This window comes from Macaca mulatta, chromosome 5 (genome assembly GCF_049350105.2).
Source record: "Macaca mulatta isolate MMU2019108-1 chromosome 5, T2T-MMU8v2.0, whole genome shotgun sequence".
In the NCBI taxonomy this organism is placed as follows: Eukaryota; Metazoa; Chordata; class Mammalia; order Primates; family Cercopithecidae; genus Macaca; species Macaca mulatta.
Genome location: NC_133410.1, coordinates 71,388,596 through 71,409,951, shown reverse-complemented (window position 1 = coordinate 71,409,951; position 21,356 = coordinate 71,388,596).

The window sequence follows — 21,356 nt, the reverse complement described above, 5'->3', positions numbered from 1 at the left end:
AAAAGAAACTTCTATACACAAAAAGTCTTAGTTAAATGAGATGTTCCAGCTCTTTTATAGAAACACAGATTTAACAACCATCCATGGATTAAAATATCTTCATGAGAGCTCTGGAATCCAGGTGAGAAATTACAGCAACTGGATGGAGCACAGAAAGAAACAAACAAATAAGGTGCATTGAAAATGGTAAGAACAATTTTACATGACTCACATCATGTCTTCCCCAAGCCTGCAGAATAGAATACTGAGAAATATCTTCTTGGCTTGTAAGTACTTCTATGCCCACAGAGAAAAAGGAGAATGAAGTATAATGTACAGTTACACAGGATGAATAAATTCTAAAGATCTACTGTATACCATAATGCCAATGAAGAAAAATAGTCTATTGTACACTTAAAATTGTTCTAAGAGGAACTATGGTAAGGATTCTAATTATAAAATAATATAATAAGCAAAGAGGGCTGATATGGTTTGGCTCTGTCCCCACCCAAATCTCATCTAGAATTCCCATGTGTTGTGGGAGACACCCAGTGGGAGGTAATTGAATTATGGGGGCAAGTCTTTCCTATGCTGTTCTTTTGATGGTGAATAAGTCTCATGAGATCTGATGGTTTTAAAAAGAGGAATTCCCCTGCACAAACTCTCTCTTTCTTTGCCTGCCACCATCCATGTGAGACATGACTTGCTTCTCCTCACCTTCCGCCATGATTGTGAGGCCTCCCCAGCCATGTATTACTTAAGTCCAGTTAAACCTCTTTCTTTTGTAAATTGCCCAATCTTGGGTATGTATTTATCAGCAGCGTGAAAACAGACTAATATAGTAAAGTGGTACCAGTAGAGTGGGGCGATGCTTTAAAGATACCTGTAAATGTGGAAGCGACTTTGGAACTGGGTAACAGGCAGAGGTTGGAAAAACTTGGAGGGCTCAGAAGAAGATAGGAAAATGTAGGAAAGTCTAGAACTCCCAAGAGACTTGTTGAATGGCTTTGACTAAAATGCTGATAGCAATATAGACAATGAAATCCAGTCTGAGGTGATCTCAGATGGAGATGAGGAACTTGTTGGCAACTGGAGCAAAGGTGATTCTTGCTATGTTTTAGCAAAGAAACTGGCGGCACTTTGCCCCTGCCTAGGGATTTGTGGAACTTTGAACTTGAGAGAGATAATTTAGGTATCTGGCAGAAGAAATTTCTAAGCAACAAAACATTCAAGAGGTGATTAGGTGCTGTTAAAGGCATTCAGTTTTATAAGGGAAACAGAGCATAAAAATTTGGAAAATTTGCAGTCTGACAATGAGATAGAAAAGAAAACCCCATTTTCTGAGAAGAAATTAAATCTGGCCACAGAAATTTACCTAAGTAATGAGGAGCCGAATGTTAATCCCCAAGACAATGGGGAAAATGTCTCCGGGGCATGTCAGAGGTCTTCACAGCACCCCCTCCCATCACAGGCACAGAGACCTAGGAGAAAAAAGTGACTTTGTTGGCCCAGCTTAGGATCCCTGTGCTGTGTGCAGCCTAGGGACTTGGTGCCCTGTGTCCCAGCCACTCCAGCCCTGGCTGAAAGGGGCCAACATAGAATTTGGGCCATGGCTTCAGAGGTGCAAAACTCAAGCTTTGGCAGCTTCCACATGATATGGAGTCTGCTAGTGCACGGAAGTCAAGAATTGGGGTTTGAGAACCTCCACCTGGATTTCAGAAGAAGTTTGGAAGGTTACCAAGGCTTGCATCTTGTCCAGTGAATTTCCCAAGAGAAGCATATTCCAAACTTCATCTTCATTTATGCTCACAAATCCTAGGAACTAATCCAGTTGTTCCTAAGAATTCTTCCATACCCTACATCCTTGCAGCTTAACTGGCACCACAGGCAGTTAGGGAGAGAGATGCTTATCATCCCTTTTACAGATAATAACTGTCAGTAGGAATGATTCTCTTGAGCACCTCTCTTCACTTGGTGGTTGGGGGGCAGTGGAGAGACAAACCCTCCCCATGGGAGTAGGAAAGGGAGAGATCATAGCATTCTCTACTCATATGTATTTCCTTTAAGTAATTTCCTCAGTGTATATTCCAGTCACTTTTAACAGAGACTGGAAGTGGGTGATAGTAGTTGGTAGCTGAAGGACCAATTTAATCATTTGTTAGTAAGCTCTGTGGGAATATGTTTGTAGCTCTCTTTTAATGTGAGTGTAATATATTACCTACTATCTGTAGCTCTGGGGAATTAGCCAAAATTTTCAAGTAGATAGGAAGCAACCTATTCAACATTCTATAACATATGGCATATATGAATATGCTCATTTGCTGTTCAGAAAAATGAAGGCATATTAAACTAAGATAGACTTAGAGAAAAAGATTATTTCTGACTGATATACCTTATTCTAATCTAGCATTTCCCAGTGCTGTTTGAGAGAACTCCACCTCCAAAGGAGGCATCCTCAGACTCCTAGCATATTAGAGATTCTGAGAAATCACAGCAATGTTCTGTATAAAACCACCCCAAAACTCAGTGAATTAAAGCAACACTCATATCTTCCTGTACATCTGTGTGTCTTTGGGGGCTTGGCTAATATTGGTTGGACTCAACTGGTAGCACTTTGTAGTCCATGGTAGTTAGCATCCTGCTTCCAAGTTAGGAACTGAAGGCAGGGTGGGTGCTCCAGCTTCAGTGTCTTTCATTCTCCTTGTGTCAGACAGGTCGCCAGAGATATTTCTTCCTTTCATATCACTGGCAGAGGTGCAAGAGAATAAGCACAAATACGTGCATCCTCCTAAGACTCAGGCTTGACACTGGCAAACTGTGATTTCTATATAGAAACCTTTGGTCAAAGGAAGTCGTTTGACCAAGCCCAAAGTCAACAATTGAGTAAGTACATCCATCATGAGGCCATGACAATGGTGTGAGTGCAGGTAGGGGAGAAGAATCGGGGCAATAGTTCAATCTAAAATAATTTTTTAAATGAAATTTTTGGAATTTTTTTTAACCATAGAGTTATTTTTGTTTTCTTATCTGTAAGATGGTGGAGTAGGAAACCTCAGCCTTTATTTTCCCCATAAAGAATAATGATTAGACTGCTGTATGAAAATAAAAATAACTCTAGAAGAGCTAAGGAGTCCACTTAGGGAGCTATAGCCATACCTCTTGAAGAAAAAAAAAACTAAAATAACCACACAAAATAGATAAAAGTGTTTTCTTTTGCCGACATCATCCCATCCCCCAGATCTGTACTGCTCAACACAGAAAGGGAACACCCAAGCTCTCGATTTTCTCTCATAAAGAAAAGGAATATGGTGTGAACAACTAGTTTCCCCAGTCTTTCAAGGCACTGCTCAAACAAACGTGTTTTCTTTCACCTCACCCGGATTGCTAAGGAGACTGGTATTATCTGTGATGTCTGGAGACAACCAGAAGCAAAGAAGATGGATGTGATCTATCAGCACAAGCCACTAATCTACTAAAGTCCTTTAGTAGGACTTTAAAGTACTAAAGTACTTTAGTAGATTCTACATGAGCAGAATCTACTAAAGTCCCCAGTGCCCTGCTCTGCACACAGTCCAGCAGCCTCCTCCACTGAGGACCTCAATAGTCCTCATGGTTACTGTGCACGCACTGCAGGTTTCACTGCTGAGGACTTTGCAGTGTTCGCTGTCATAGACATTAGCAGCTTTTGCTATAAGAAATCAACAACCAACATAGCCTCGATGGATGCCCTGCAGGTTTTGCCATAGGGGATTCCACAGCTTTTTGCTTTTGCGGTTTCCAGGTGCCTGAGCCACTGCTCATCTTCCTTCTCCCTCACAGGAACCACACCAGCTGCTGTCATACCAGGTGCCTTGGCCCAGGGACCCAGAGCAGCCACACTACACATGCATGAAAATGGTCCTGGGACCACACTGCAGGCCCTGCCCTTGGCTCCCACTGTAGCACATATGCCTGTAGCCAGGTTCATATATAACATTAGTCCTGGCTCCCACAGCTGTGTATACACAAGCAGCTGGGTCCAACTCCCATTTCTGGCCTTGATCACTGTGTTTACATGTGCAGCTCCAGTTCCTGCAGCTGAGTACACAGATGCAGTCATCTGACCTCTGTTACCAGCTCTCACTGCTGCATGCTTCCCTGCATAGGACCTCTGCAGCTATGGATGTGTGCATGTGCCCAAGGCCAACTTTGGTCTCCACAGTAACACAGCCATACATAGCTGGCCTAACCCCTGTCCACAGCCCCCAGTTAGCCCCTGCAACTACTGACATGCAAGCTGCCAGCCCTAACTCCTATAGCTGTGCTTGGACACAGCTCCAGTTCCCACCAGCACATGAACCTGCAGTCAGCCAGGGTCCCTGCTCATGATCCTAGCCCTTGCCACTGTGAGAGTGCCTATAGCTGGCCCCTGCTACTACACATATGCTGGAGCTAGTCTCCATACTCCAGCACAGGAACACCACTGGCCCCAACTCTGGTCTTCGGCTGTTGGACCCAAAGGCATTGCTTACGACCCCAGCAGCCCTTACAACTACTGTAAAACTCTGTATTTCTTGCAACCAAGAATCATGCAGTTGCCAGTGTCACAGACCCTAACTACCCGAACCCCCAAGACACTACACCCCCCCAACCTATCCATACCTCCATACTTAGTGCTCCCTACCACTAGACGAGGTGCAACAGCACATTCCAGTGTGCCCTCAACCCCAACAAGTAAAATTCTTTTACAAAGATTTTCATATATAAATGCAGTTCAAAAAGTCTGGAAGAGTAGACTGCTTTTTGAAGTGTGTAGAGAACTACATGAGGTTACAGAAATCATGAAGAATCAGAAACATGGCACCACCAAAGGAACACAGTAAACATCTAGTAACTAATTCCAGAGAATTGAAGATTCACTAATTGCCTGACAAAGAATTCAAAATAAATGTTCTAAAGGAGCTCAGTGAGCTACAAGCACAGAGATAAATGATTTAATGAAATCAGGAAAACAATATAAGAACAAAAGGAAAAGAGCAACAAAGAGATAGAAAAATGTAAAACACACATACACACAAACACAAACAAACAAAAAATAGCAAACAGAAACTTGGGAGCTGAAGACTACAATGACAGAACTAAAAAATCCAATACAGGGCTTCAACACAAAATGAGAACAAGAAGAAGAATAAGGAAACTCAGAAACAGATTATTTCAAATCATTCAGTAAGAGGAGAAAAAATTAATAAAAATGTGTAAGTAAAACCTCTGGAATCTAATAGCCAAAGCAACCTTAGGCAAAAAGAACAAGCTGGAGTCATCATACTACCTGATCTCAAAATATACTACAAAGCTAATGTAATCAAAACAGCACGGGGGCTGAGCATGGTAGCTCAAGCCTATAATCTTGGTGCTTTCAGAGGCCAAGGTGGGAGTACCACATGAGGACAGGAGTTTGAGCCCAGCTTGGGCAACATAGTGAGACTCCATCTCTACCAAAAAAAAAAAAAAAAAAAAAAAAAAAAAAAAAAAAAACCCGAGTGTGCTGGTGGATACCTGTAGTCCTAGCTACTCAGGAGGCTGAGTCAAGAGGATCGTTTGAGCTCTACCTCATGGGGCAGCCAAAGAAAACCCTGTCTCTAAAACAAAAACAAACAAACAAACAAAACCAGCGTAAGAATAGCATAACAATAGACATACAGACCCATGGAACAGAATAGAGAGCTTATAAATAAATCCAGGCAATTATGGTCATTGATCTTTAACAAAGGTACCAAGAATACACAATAGGGAAAGAAGATTCTCTTCAATAAATACTGCTGAGAAAACAATATCCCCATGCAGAAGAATCAGATTGGATCCTTATGTGACACCATTAATTCAGAATGAATTAAATATTTAAACATAAGACCTGAAACTATAAAACTCCTAGAAGAAAATATGCAAAAAGAGATTTTTGACATTAGTTTTGGTAATGATTTGTTGAATATGACTCAAAGCATAGGCAACAAAAGCAAAACTAGACAAACAGGATTGCATCAGACCAAAACATTTCTGCATAACAAAGCAAACAATCAACAGAGTGAGGAGACAACATACAGCATAAGAGAAGATATTTGCAAATCATATATCTGATGAGTAATTAATACCCAAAATACATATAAGGAAATAAAACAACTCAATAGCAAGAAAACAAATAAGTTGATTAGATATTTCTCGAAAGAAGGCATATAAATGAACAACATGTACATGAAAATAATGCTCGATATTACTAATCATCAGGGAAATAAAAATTAAAACCAAACAAGATATTACCTCACATGCGCTATCATGTCTAGTATCACAAAGCCAAAACATAAGAGCTGGTAATGTGGAGAAAAGGGAACCCTTGTAAACTCTTGGTGGGAATGTAAATTACTCCAGTTACTATGGAAACTAATACGGAGATTCCTCAAAAAATTAAAAATAGAAGTACCATATGATGTAGCAATTCTGTGTCTAGCTATATATTCAATGAAAATGACATCAGTGTGTGGAAAAGATACCTGTACTCCCATGTTTCTGGCAGGATTATCAAAATAGTCAACACAAAGAAGCAACCATCAATGAATGAATGAATAGTGAAAATGTGGTATATATACACTGTGATATTATGAATATATTTGTAGAGTGGTTTTCAGCCTTGGTTCATAGCTCATAACTCCCATAACCATTGTTACAGTCTTTTGTTATGACGTTGAGGCACTTAAAGCCTCAGAAGCAGAACTCAGGAAACAAAACCTGTCTCTCTGACCCTTTTGTGTCCCTCTTTCACTTGCCTAAGGCAGGACTCTAATCTGACTGTGGGTCATAAGACCCTCTTTCCAGAGACTCCTGCTTGCTTCTCTGGAGGAAGCAACTCTGCACAGAGAGGGAAAGAAGAATCTCAACATACAGGCCTCAGAGGCTTTAGATTATATTCTTTTTGACCAATCACATTTCAACATGGTTATCCATGCTTCCATCATGGACAATAAATGAAGTCTCTGTAAAAGGCCCAAAGGACAGGGTTTGGGGAGCTTCTGGAAAGCTGGATACATGGAGGTTGACAGAAAGGTAAAGAAGAACTCATTTGCATGCCGGGAGGGTGGAACACCCCAATTCCATGAGGATAGAAGCTCCTGCGCTCCAGACCCCTCCAGACCTCACCCCATGTGTCTCTTCATCTGGCTGTTTATTTGTCCTTTAAGATCTCCTTACTCAACCAGTAAGTGTAAGTAAACGTCGCCCTGACTTCGGTGAGCTGCTCTACCACATTAACTGAACTCAAAGAGAAGGTTGTAGAAACTCCGCCTTGAAGCCAGTCGGTCAGAATTTCTAGAGGCCCGAACATGTGACTAGAGGGAAGGAGGGGGCGGTCTTGGGAGACTGAGCCCTCGACTTGTGAATTCTGACACTCTCTCTGGGTAGATGGTGTTAAAACTGGGTTGAAGGACACCCAGCTGGTGTCCACTGCTTGGTGTGTGTGAAAAAACTCCCATGCCTTTGGTCACAGAAGTCGTCTTCTGTGTTGATGATTGTGGTGAAGTGAGGCAAAAGAAAAATGCAGTTTTGGAGTTTTCCTCTGAAACACACACACACACACACACATACACACACACACACACACAATGGAGTACTATTTAGCCTTACAAAGAAAGAAAATTCTGTTATTTCCAACAACATGGATTAACCTGGATGATATTATACTAAGTGAAATAAGCTAGGTACAGAAAGACAAATGATGCATGATCTCATTTATATGTAGAATCTAAAAATGTAGAACTTGGAGACTAGAGTGATGTTATCTGGGGCTTGGGAGAAGGTGAGATATGGGAAAATGTTTGCCAAAAATTACAATCTTTCAAGTGGACAAGAGGAGTAAGTTCTCTAATTCTATTGCATAGCAGAGTGGTTATAGTTAATAATAACACAAACTTGAAATTGCCAAAAGAACAGATCTTAAATACTTAACATGGAATATAAGATACAAACCCTTGCATATAATTTGGTTCCTATTTTTCTCCATCTAATGCAAAATCCTTCCCTCAATCTTTGTACAGCCCAAGCACATTGATCTCTCATAGTCTCAAAACTGCTGTGTTTTCTCCTGTCCTTCCATTTTCAGAGATTCCCTCTACCAGGAGTCCTTTCTCCTCTTCACCAATTAATTTTCCCTTTCCTCCAAGTTTCAGTCAATCATGACTTCCTTGGCTAAGCTTTCTGGGACCCCCTATCTTGGTCAGGTCCTTACATTAGAGATTCTAATAATCTCAGTGTGACTAACGTATTTCTTATTACAGTGGCAATGCTATATTTCTTTGTGTGATTATTTGATTAATGTATCTCTTAGTAACTCAACTGTAGGCTCCAAGAGGACAGGAAACATGTTGTATTTATCATCTGATATCACTAGGGCCTTGCAAAGAACCTGTCCTGGGTTCAAGAAATATACATATTAATTATTATAACTATTATTTCCTACAGTGTAGGATAAGAATAGTGTTTAATATCTGAGATTATATTATGATAACACAAAAAAGGAAACATTTTGTATAGACATTCACTTCTTGTCATAGAATGATTATAATTTTTTTCCTTAAAGTCTGTTTTTTAAAAAAAAAAAAATCAAAATTTTTCTTAAATTATGCCCTCAGGAGGGTATACCTATGTTTATAACCCCCCTTTCTCTCTTTTTTCACATCACCCTCTGTCTTTTTATCTTCAAAAGAACTCTTTTAGTACTGAACCCTAAACTAACCTGAGTCCAGAAATCCTCAATTTTGGTAAATCACAGGGCCTTCTTTACCAAGTTAAAGGAAACACTGATTTACATGAATAGATGAAGTCTTTACTATCTCAAATTCCTGTTATAATTAGTTTCAGAAGAACAGATCCTTGTTATGTCTATTTCTATTCTTTTCCTCATCTGCGACAGGGGAATGAGTCATTAGAATTTTAATGTCTCCATTAATGCCAGCAGTGGTCTGTTGTTATGCTTTAACTACTTCAATATTCTGAATTCTGAATGGTTAATCCATTCTACCTTTTATTATAAGAGAACAGGAATGAGCTGCTAATCAAACAAGAGAGCTTGGTAAAGGTCAAATGAGTGCAAAATCATCTGTCTATCATTAAATAATGACAGAATTAGAAAGCTTGACTTTGTGACTAAGATTGAAATTGGAACATAGAATGTCACCACATGAATCCTTTAGATTGACAGAGAATGTGGTTCCTGGAGGAATGGCAAAGAATTAACTATTTTTAAACAATTTCATTGCATATGAAAATTCTAAAAGAATATGTTCTTTGGCCACAGGAAATGGTTTTTTAATATTAATAGTGGTTCTGATAATAATCAAATAGAAATAGAACACTGTTATAAACTCGTATGAATGCAAACATTTTTGACTAAACCTTTAAAAAGAAGTCAAGTCCTATTCTTGAAGCAATTCATAAATTTTACTGAGATGGTATGTATCCTTTCAATTTAATCTTGTGCTTATATTTTTAATTTCAAAAATAGTTACTTTGAGTTTGTAAGTTGCCAGATGCTGTTATTGGAACTGAATTGATCTTTATTTTATGTATTGTTTAGCTTCATTTTAATCTTTATACTCAATTCATTTTGTCTTGCCCAGAAAGGCTGCCAAATAATACTACTTCAGATTTCTAACTCGTCACATATTTAAATAGACTTTCAAATAAATGATTCTACAGGGTTTTCTTTCTTTTGGGGTTGATTAGGTCAATTTTACTTTTAATTTCTTTATCATTATTATTATTTTTTTAAAATTCAGAGCAATAGGTTTATGCCATTGTTTCAGGAATAAAAGCTATGTGCCAGCCACCAACTTAGATTTTTTTAAATAAAGATATTCACTCATTTTATGTGTAGATTATTCAGAATAATTGCTTTTCCTTCTGCTGTCTCCTGCAGATTTTCTTTGCCTGCTGTACTACTTTTCAGAAACTTCATTGTAGAAAAAAAAAAAAAAAGGAGGAGATGAAACTGCAAGAGTGAAGTTCAATCTAATGACTAAATGAAGTTTGTGGTGTTATCTGTATGGTTCAGTCTCCTTTGCCCCTTTTATCTTCCTAAGTGTGGATCTTTGGCAATTAAATTTATTTATACCTTTACCAGGTGTTGAAGTATCCACAAGGTCATCTGAAAGGTTCTTTGCTTTATATAGATAACGACCCTAAAGTACTTGACCATTTATCATAAGTTAGGTTCCTTGGTCTAGCAATTGCTTTATTAGCTAGCAGGCTCAGAGAAAAGTTTTTGGGATAATCGGTGTTACAGACACGCAGTCATTTGTAACAGCAATAGAAATCTTGGAAGTTTAGAAGCAGTTGTATACAGAAGTCCAAAATAAATTATTGTTACTCTTATGACAAAAGTAAAGAGCTAAATTAGCTGATCCAGAAGAAAATCAGAACACTATGCTTAAGGATATAACTTTATAGCTCATGGAAGTTGTAAGGTAGACAACAACCTTATGTGCAAACTAATAGAAAAATAGAGAAGGTCCACAATATAGAAGTCTCTATTAAAGCATGTGATTTATAGATCTGCCAGAGGGGACTCTAAGAGTCTCGATTTCAGTGAGATTATTTGAAAAATCTATTCAAAGATGTGCAATGCAGAGGCCAAGAGAAGAGTGAAATAAAATTGATAGAATCCTTCACCTTCGCATGCTCAACACATGACTTAGAGGCTCAGTAAAAGTGCAGTTGGCAGTATTTTAAGTCCATGATATACAAAGGAAGCTGTGTCATTGTTATGAGTTCCCATTAAAAGTGACAAAAATTCAGTCAGTTTAGGCAAGTCATTTTTTTCAATATTTATGCATGTTGAGTCTAACACTTTTTTTCTCGTTGTTGGGTAGGGGGAACATAATCAAACTTGGAGAATGCTTGAGATCTAGGAGTTTATGTTTACAAATCCAAATTTCTTTTCATCATGTGTCTTTACATTGTCTTAGTCTTGAGCTAGAAGATGAAAGCATCAAATAAAGAACTATACTGTGGGTATGTGGATTACAAAAAAAGGTAAGAGAATGAAAAAACAAAATTGGACATGAATAACATGTGATGTAGTGATAGAATGAGGCTCAAATAGGCAAACATTGCAAGATCTCTGATAATTGAAAATATGTAATTTAATGTGCTATTTCAAACTCGCTGTATTTGACACATGCATAGGATCACCCTACAAGGCTACCCAAGGTTGAACACAAGCATTTGAAGGTCATCTTTGTCAGTTGTGGCACTTTAAAAATATTAAATTCATTAATTCACTAAAATTTATGTAAGAATAAGAAGTAATCACAAAAATATACTATTTTTATTGTCTTTGAACTTTTAAAGAACTCTTAATCAGTGATCACTGAGGAAATGATCTGTCAAAAGAATTGGGCACTTAGTATGTTCCAGGCACTGTGCTACTTGTGTAAGTGTGTTGCAAATCATTCGTAATACACAATGAAGATTCTTAAGCAATTAGGCCGGGCATGATGGCTTACACCTGTAATCCCAGCACTTTGGAAGGCTGAGACGGGTGAATCGCTTGAGGTCAAGAGTTTCAGACCCGCATGGCCAAACTGGTGAAACCCCATCTCTACTAAAAATACAAAAATTAGCTGGGTGTGGTGGTGGGCACCTGTAATCCTAGCTACTCAGGAGGCTGAGGCAGGAGAATCGCCTGAATCCAGGAGGCACGGGCTGCAGTTAGCCGAGATAGCGCCACTGCACTCCAGCCTGGGTGACAGAGCGAGACTCCATCTCAAAAAAAAAGCAAAAGAAAAGAAAGACTCTTAAGCAAAATAATTTTATCTTAGGAGATAAAATCTGAAGCAAGGGAAAGGAACAACTCAGTACTGTGAGGTTCAGCCTAACAGTGCCTGCACTACATTTGACCATCACTAAATGTTGAATAGAATTATTTTATTCATTCATTTATTAAAAGGGTGGAAGCAGCCACTAAAGTGGCTTTCGTCATGCTCTCTTGACACTGCTGTCACCTCCCAAATATTGGAAATTGTGAAGTAAAAATGGGAGGAGAGAGAAGTCACGGAGTGGTCGGTAAACGTGATCATTTGATAACTTCTGTTCAACTCAATTGCACTTTGGATATATGTGTATTAATCGGTTCTCACACTGCTATAAAGAAAGATCCAAGATGGGTAATTTAAAATGGAAAGAGATGTAATTGATTCACAGTTCCACATGGCAGAGGAGGCCTCAGGAAACTTACAATCTTGGCAGAAGGGGAAGAAGGCATGTCTTTTTTTTTTTTTTTTTTTTTTTTTTTTTTTTTTTTTTTTTTTGAGACGGAGTTTCGCTCTGTCACCCAGGCTGGAGTGCAGTGGCCGGATCTCAGCTCACTGCAAGCTCTGCCTCCCGGGTTTACGCCATTCTCCTGCCTCAGCCTCCCGAGTAGCTGGGACTACAGGCGCCTGCCACCTCGCCCGGCTAATTTTTTTTTTGTATTTTTTAGTAGAGACGGGGTTTCACCGTGTTAGCCAGGATGGTCTCGATCTCCTGACCTCGTGATCCGCCCGTCTCGGCCTCCCAAAGTGCTGGGATTACAGGCTTGAGCCACCGCGCCCGGCTGGCATGTCTTATATGGTGGTAAGTGTGTGGATCCTGTGGCTGCCGCAACTAAGCACTCAGTCCCTGGCTGGAGGGGGTGTGTGAGAGAGCAAGTGCAGGGTCCAGCTAGCCATCCCAAGTGCTGGAAAAAGAGAGGGCTCAATGTGGGGCTTGTGGCTGGACCAGGCATGTCACAAGTGACTCTCATGGTGGATTCCAGTGTCCAGATGAAGGAAATGTGGTGGTGCCCAGGCAGTGGTGTCTGTGACCCTGAAGCCCCAGACAGGGTGTTACAGCATGCTAATTTGCTCTTTCAGGCCTGCTGTCTGCAGCCCGATGGACAGCAGCATGTTAACAGCTCTATCAACCCCTTGTCCTACTTGGGCCCATTGCTGTGGGGCTGAGCTACTTCCCAGTATGTGGGGCAGAGGGCCACAGTGTTACAGCCTTCTTTGTACCCATGTTCAGTGGGTCCTGAGTTCTTGCACCATGTCCAAGAAGAATGAGGTTATGCTGACAATCAAAGGGTGAGGAGGGTGGAAAATAACTTTATTGAGCAATGAAACAGCTCTCAGCAGAGAGGGAACGTGAGGGTGGTACCCCAGCCGAAGTTGTGTAGTCTCTCTCACAGCTGGGTTTGAGGCCTTTATGGGCTCAGAATGAAGAGTGAGTGCTGATCAGTTTGTGAGGATGCAAAAAAGGTTAAAACAAAGACACCACTCAAAGGTGGGCATGACATTATAAAAAACCAATTAGGGAAAGATAAGCATATGTAAAATAGGTGAAGGGTGGGGATCAATCAGAGAAACACATGGAAAATGGGAAGACAGGTTCTCGATCCAGCCTGAGGATTTACCTGGGACTTGTAGCTAGACTTTAAACTGTCCTGGCTTGAAGGTCAGGTTTTGCCAGGGACCCACCCCTGTCTGCCTAGGATTTGTCTGCCTCATGCCTCTGTCACTATCACAAGAATAGCAAAGGGAAACCACCCCTGTAATCCAATAACGTGTCTCCCTCAACAGGTAGGGATTACAATTTGAGATGAGATTTAGATGGGGTCACAGAGCCAAACCACTTCAATATTATTGTAGAATCATGAAGAAAATGGAGAACCTAAAAAGTTAGGAAAGCATGACTGATAAGAAATTTGAAGTGAGAATGTGGGATAAAATACAGTACCTTGGCTAATAAAGTTGCTCATCCATGTACTGGCTGAGCACGTTAACCCAGATGATTGCCTGTGTTCTCTTTTGTTTTCTGTGTAGACTGAGAGAAATCAACAGTTCTCATTCCTATTTAGTCTGGGTAGAAGTTCATCAATAGAGCTTCCACACTCCGTTGTATCAGATTTATCATGAAATGAATAAAATTCTAATTTCTAGTCTCTTCCTTGCACAGGAACCTTCTAAGGCTTTCAAAGAGACACTAGGAAAATGTTCAGAAGGTCAAGCATTTGTAAAGTTTGCAAAACAAAGACACATTTTAACCATGTTTGATTAAGTTACCTGTATCTCCCCTCCCTGATTTCTTCTCTATCACACTTTGCCAGATATTGGGTGGCACTTGAGTGTTTAGGGCGTTTTGGCTATCCAAGTAAAGTGGAGTTAAGAGTTAAGAGTATATTTGGTTTTTACTCTAGTGGAGTATATTTATATGGCTAATATTTCCTCTAGGTACAGTTTGGATATTGCTTGTTATTCAAGTGTGAAAATGACTTCTAGGAATCCTCTTACTGGCCATTCTGTTGACTTATCTGGCATTGGTGTACTTCAGTGCAGAGGCAGAGTTTAAATCTTATATGAACATATATTATATCCCATTACATTCCGCACCAAAATTATGTGATTTTGGACAAGAAGCAAAGTTTGAAAATTACAGAGCCAGAAGCTAGTCTGTAGAAATATTTTCCAATCCTCAGACATGTAATCTTAAGTTTAGTTATTGTAAACAACTAAAAGTTTCCGCTTTTGTATCTTCTTCATTTTTTTCTCTTGCCAGCACTATGTAAGAAGGACTTTTCGCCTCCTGCCATGATTCTGAGCCTTGCCAGCCATGTGGAACTATAAGTCCCATTAAATCTACTTTTCTTCCCAGTGTCAGGTATGTCTTTATCAGCAGTGTGAAAACAAACTCATACACCATATAAAAAAATCAACTCAACATGAATTAAAGATCCAAACATAAGACTTGAAGCTATACAAATCATAGAAGAAAAGATAGGAAAAATTCCTTTGGACAATGGCATAGGCAAAGAATTTATGATGAAGTCCTTAAAAGCAAATGCAACAACAACCAATAAACAAATAGGACATAATTAAACTAAAAAGCTTCTGCCCAGCTAAAGAAACAATAAACAGAATAAACAGACAATCTACAGAATGAGAAAAAATATTTGCAAACTATGCGTCTAACAAAGGGCTAATACCCAGAATCTACAAGGAACTTGATCAGCTCAAGAAAAAATAAATAGCCCCATTAGAAAGTGAACAAAGGACATGAACAGATATGTGTGTGTGTGCATATGTATATATATATGCACACACACACATAAAAATATGAAAAATAACTAAAAATATATATACATATATAAATATAAATATGTATATATATACACATCCGTGTGTGTGTGTGTGTGTGTGTATATATATATATATTTTTTTTAGATGGAGTCTCACTCTGTTGTCCAGGCTGGAGTGCAGTGGCGTGATCTTAGCTCACTGCAACCTCCGCTTCCCAGGTTCAAGTGATTCTGCAGCTTCAGCCTCCCGAGTAGCTGAGACTACAGGTGCATGCCACTGCATCTGGCTAATTTTTGAATTTTTAGTAGAGATGGGGTTTCACCATGTTGGACAGGTTGGACAGAACTCCTGATCTCAGGTGATCTGCCCGTCTTGGCCTCCCAAAGTGCTGGGATTGCAGGTGTGAGCCACGGTGCCTGACCAGAGCAGATAATTTTCAAAACAAGACATACTAGTGGCCAAAACACATGAAAGAAATGCTAAACATCATTAATCATCAGAGAAATTCAAATTAAAATCACAATGAGATACCATCTCACACCAGTCAGAATGGCTATCATAAAAAAGACAAAAAACAACAGATGTTAACCAGGATGCAAAGAAAAGGGAATGCTTATACACTGTTGCTGGGAATGTATATCATAACAACCTTTATGGAAAACAGTATGAAGCTTTCTCAAAGAACTAAAAATGGAGCTACCATTAGATTCAGCAGTCTCACCACTGGGTATATACCCAAAGGAAAATAAATCTCTATATAGTATGGAATACTATTCAGCCATAGAAAAGGGTGAAATGATGTTTTTGTAGCAACATGGATGGGACTGAAAGCCATTATCCTCAGTGAAATAACTCAGAAAGTCAAATACAGCAAGTTCTCACTTATTGGTGGGAGCTAAACAATGGATACATGTGGACATACAGTGTGGCAAAATAGATCCTGAAGACTATAAAAGGTGGGAGGGTCAAAGTGGGGAGAATGTTGAAAAACTACTTATTGGTTACAATGTTCACTATTCAGACGATGGGTATACTAAAAGCCTAGACTTGTGTCCTCTACACAATATATACATGTAGGAAACTTGTACCTGTACCCCCTAAAGATATAAAAATTAATTAATTACAAAAAATATTATGTTGTAGTGTTAACTGGTATATATTATCTTGGGAAAATATGGCAGCTCCTATGAAACAGCTTGGAAAATTGTCACCAATGTTGCAAAACACCCAGAAGAATCAAGTGATCTGGTGAGAAAACTTACTCATCTTTGCCTACCTATGCATACACTAATAATTTGATTACACACTTGTGTGGGATAATATAACCTAAAAGCAAATGCAAAATTTAACTTAAATTGTATTTGTAAGTTGTAATTTCATTAATTCTGCATTATTGAAGTACATATAGGAAAGGTATACAAATGCATCAGGCAGTTAATACAAATACATTTTGTAATGTTTATGCTACCATCATTTTTTTAAATATGTAACTTTTACTTATTTTCTTAGAGTCCTCCATATTATGTTTCAGGCTCCTTAAAGACATTTTATCTATCCCTGATAAATATTCCTCAATAATAATTTTAAAAATCCATTTGTTTAAATGAACATGAACTCTTAGTCTTTTAACCAGAAATAAGCTATTAGGTTGATGCAAAAGTATTTGCATTTTTTGCCATTGAAAGTAATGGCAGCAAAGAAATAAAATTGCATTTTTGGAATAGCTTTCTCTTAAACTCTTGATAATAAACCTGTATTAACTGCCTTAAAAATGGCAAAAGAGGCCACTTGAAGGAAAGGAAATTCCTTAACAGGACTTTCGTTAACAGGAAAGTTAGTTGCCTGGATCATTACTTGGATAAGAAAAAGTCCATTAAAAAATGGCAGTATTATTAGTATCATATACATAATAATGTACATAAAACTTGCCACATATTGTGTGAAATATAGTTCTTTAGTATAAGAAAGATATATTGATATCTATAAGGGTATAATTATTTTAACTCTTTTACATATCATGTTATTTGATAAAATTGACTTTCGTGTTTTCATTGATACTAAAAATTCATTTCCTTTGACATAGCTCAGGAGATTTGTTAGTAAAAATCTCACCCAAATTCATAAGCGTTTTCCAATAAAATATTTCAGAAATGAATATTTTGAAAGAATTGGTCAATTATCACTTTGCCCTAGATAGAGCATGATAGTTTGGTGTATATTTTAACATATCAGTGATATAGTTTGGATATTACTCCCTACCCAAATCTCGTGTTGAATTGTAATCCCCAGTGTTAGATGCAGGGCCTGGTGGGAGGTGTTTGGGTTACAGGGGCAGATCCCTTATGTCTTGGTGCTGTCCTCTAGATAGCGAGTGAGTTCTGTTGCGATCTGGTTGGTGTAAAGTGTGGCACCTCCACCCCCAACTCTCTCTCTTGCTCCTGCTTTTGTCATATCAAGTGCCCACTCCTGCTCCACCATCTGCCATGATAGGAAGGTTCCTGAGGCCTCCCCAGAAGCAAATGCCAGTGCCATGTTTCCTGTACAGCCTACAGAACTGTGAGCTAATTAAACCTCTTTTCTTATAAATTACGCAGTCATGGGTATTTCTTTATAGCAATGCAAGAAAGGCCTAATACAGAAAAATAGTACCAGGAGTGAGGCATGGCTATTAAGATATCTGCTAATGTGAAAGGAAATTTGGAACTGGGTAACAAGCAGCAGTCCGAAGAGCTTAAATGGCTCAGAAGACAGGAAGATGAAGGAAAGTTTGGAATCTCTTAGAGACTGGTTAAATAGTTGTGACCAAAATGCTGATTGTAATATGAACTTTGAAGTCCAGGCTGCTGAGGTGTCAGATAGAAATCAGAAATGTATTGGGATCAAAGATTATGCATATTATTCCTTACTAAACAGCTTGGCTGCATTGTTTTTATGCCCTAGAGATCTGTGGAAGTTTGAAGTTGAGAATGATGACCTACAGTATCTGATGGAAGAAATTTCTAAGCAGCAAATTATAAAGATGCAGCCTGGATGCTTCTAAGAACCTATGCTCAGATGGAGGCACAAAGGAATGATTTACATTTAGAACTTACATTTAAACAAGAAGTAGAGCTTAAAAGTTCAGAAAATTTGCCCAGCCTGGTCATGTAGCAAATAAATAAAAACCTTTTACAAGAGAGAAACTCAAGCAGGTTGTTGAGCAACCGTTTGCTAGAGATATTTGCATAACTGAAAAGAAGTCAAATGGTAATAGCCAAGACAATGGGAAAAAGGTTTCAGTGACATTTCAGAGAACTTCCTGGCAGCCCTTCCTACCACAGGCCCTGAAGCCTAGGAGGACTGAATGGTTTTGTAGGCCAGGCCCAGTACCTTGCTTCCCTGCACAGCCTTGAGACATTGCTCCCCAAATTCTGGTCACTCTGGCCCCAGTCTCAGCTCAAAGGGGCCCAGGTAAAGCTTGGGCCATCACTACAGAGGACACAAGATATAATAATTGGTAGGTTCCACATGGTGTTAAGCCTGTGGGTGCACAGAGTGCAAGAGTTAAGGAGGCTTAGTAACCTCTGACTAGACTTCAGAGGATGTATGGAAAAGTCTGGTGTCCAGGCACAAGCCTGCTGCAGGGGCAGAGCCCTCATAGAGCACTTCTAGTAGGGCACTGTGGAGGGTAAATGTGGGGTTGGAAGCCCACAGAGTCCCCACTGGAGTATTGCCTAGTGATGCTGTAAGAAGGGGGCCACCATCATCCAGAAACAAGAAAGGTAGATCCACTGGTAGCTTGCACTCTATGCCTGGAAAAGCTGCAAGCACTCAACTCTAGCACTTGAAAGGAGCCATGGGGCTGTGTCCTGCAAAGTCACAGGGGAAGAGCTGCCCAAAGCCTTGAGAGCCCACCCCTTGCATTAACATGCCATGGATGTGAGGCATGGAGTCAAAAGAGATTATTTTGGAGCTTTAAGATTTAATGATTGGCCTGCTAGTTTTCAGACTTGTGTGAGGCCTCTAGTCCCTTTCTTTGCCTGATTTATTTCTCTTGGAATTAGAATGTTTACCCAGTGCTGGCACCCACATTTTATCTTGGAAGTAAATGACTTGTTTTGATTTTACAGGCTCACAGGTGGAAGGAACTCATTTTCAGATGGGACTTTTCACTTGGGACTTTTGATTGAGTTGATGAAGAAATGAGTTAACATTTTGGGGAACTGCTGAGAAAGCATGATTGTATTTTGCCATGTGAACAGAATAGGTAATTTGGGGGAAGACAGGGCTGGAATGATACAGTTTAGATATTTGTCCACACTCAAATTTTATGTTGAACTGTAATCGCTGATGTTGGAGGTGTGACCTGGTGGGAGGTGTTTAGGTCATGGGGGTTGATCCCTTATGTCTCAGTGCTGTCCTCTCAATAATGAATGAGTTCTCTCAAGATTTGGTTGTTGTAAAGTGTGGTACCTCCACCCCCAACTCTTTCTCTTGCTCCTACATTCACCATGTCAAGTGCCTGCTCCCACTTTGCCTTCTGCCATGATTGTGAAGTTCCTGAGGCCACCCAGAAATCAGATGCCAGCACTATGCTTCCTGTACAGCCTGCAAAATTGTGAGGCAATTAAACCTCCTTTTTTATAAATTACCCAATCTCAGGTATTTATTTATAGCAATGCAAGAAAAGCCTAATACAATCAGTAAATATGTCAGATTCTACAATGAGACTACTATAATGTCAAGATATTTTTCTTAGTCATTTACATTTACAAATACTGAAATTCTTGTTTTATGTTATTGTCTTAGTTCATTTTGTGCTGCTATGACAGAATACTACAGACTGGGTAATTAATAAACAATAGAAGTTTATTTGACTCATGGCTCTGGAGATTGGGAAGTCTAAGACTGAGGGGCCTCATCTAGTGAAGGTCTTGCTATGTCATAACATAACATGGTGGAAGTCATCACGTTGTGAGAGCATGTGTAAAAGAGGAAGATAGTAATACTCTTATAATTATACTCATATCAGGATCCCACTCCCACAATATTTAGCCCACTCCCAGAATAATAGCACTGATTATCTTAGAAAGATCCCAACTCTCAGGACTGTTGCATTGGGGATTACATTTCAAGCACATGGATCTTAGGGGACACATTTAAACCACAACAGTGATGTTTTGAGTAAAATAAATATACATCTACAAATGTGTTTCTTTCACCTGGCAATGCCGTCTTCTGATAGTTTTATTCTGCAAATTTCAATTCTTCAAATAAAATTTCCTCATTGGCCCCCTTTAACACTTTTTCCTCTGAAATCTTATATTACTTGTTGCTTTACAACTCTTTAAAAATTATTCCACACTGGTATCTAAATTCTTCATTTTTTTTTAAGTCTTATCTTCCCAATTGGCTTTTAATTTCCATCAGGACAGTATCCATGTCTTTTGACTTCTTGGTGCTGCTCACAGTAATATGTAAATAATTAAGATTTAATATAATTGGGTTTAATTTAATTTCATGTAGATTCTGATTGACTTTTCCAGTTAGATGTGTGAGATTTTTACTCATTGAAATACGCAATTATACTAGCATCCATTTTTACTTGTCTAAAGAATGAGTTAAGATTTTATATTTTGCAATCTTGAGATACATTTCATATGCTCTTCATTGAACTGCTTTTCTATTCATCTTCAAATTCCAGCTATAAAATATGACATGCAATTGTCTTAGCTCAGATTTACCACAAACCCTTGTTCTACAAGATATCATGTATTCATATATTCATAAAAATATCAACAGAAATACTATATTAATAAATATTTAAGTATATAATTTCAGAAAGAGATGGTAATGTATCAGGACAGATTTTAGTTAGGAGACACAATATGCTTATTCAAGCACAAAGTTGGTTTTTGTCAATTGATACTAGTTTTTGATTATATACCATATGTAAGTACTCTATAATTATAATTGTCTAATTAATAATAATAAATCATACCTATATTGTACCTTGCAATTATCAAATCACCTTTCATTTCCACCTCATTTTCTCTCTTCTCTTTTTCTCTTTCTTTCTCCCTGTTCTTTTAGTCTTTGCCTCTCTTTCAGAAAATTTATCAGTTACTTAGCAGGACATATACTATTATTTCCATGTTACAGATTAGAAATTAAATTTCAAAGGAATAATTTATTTTTATGGTCTTATAGCTAATAATTATTAATAATTGATATATGTAAGATTGTAATCCCAAGGTTTCAACTCCTAATCATGTGACTTCG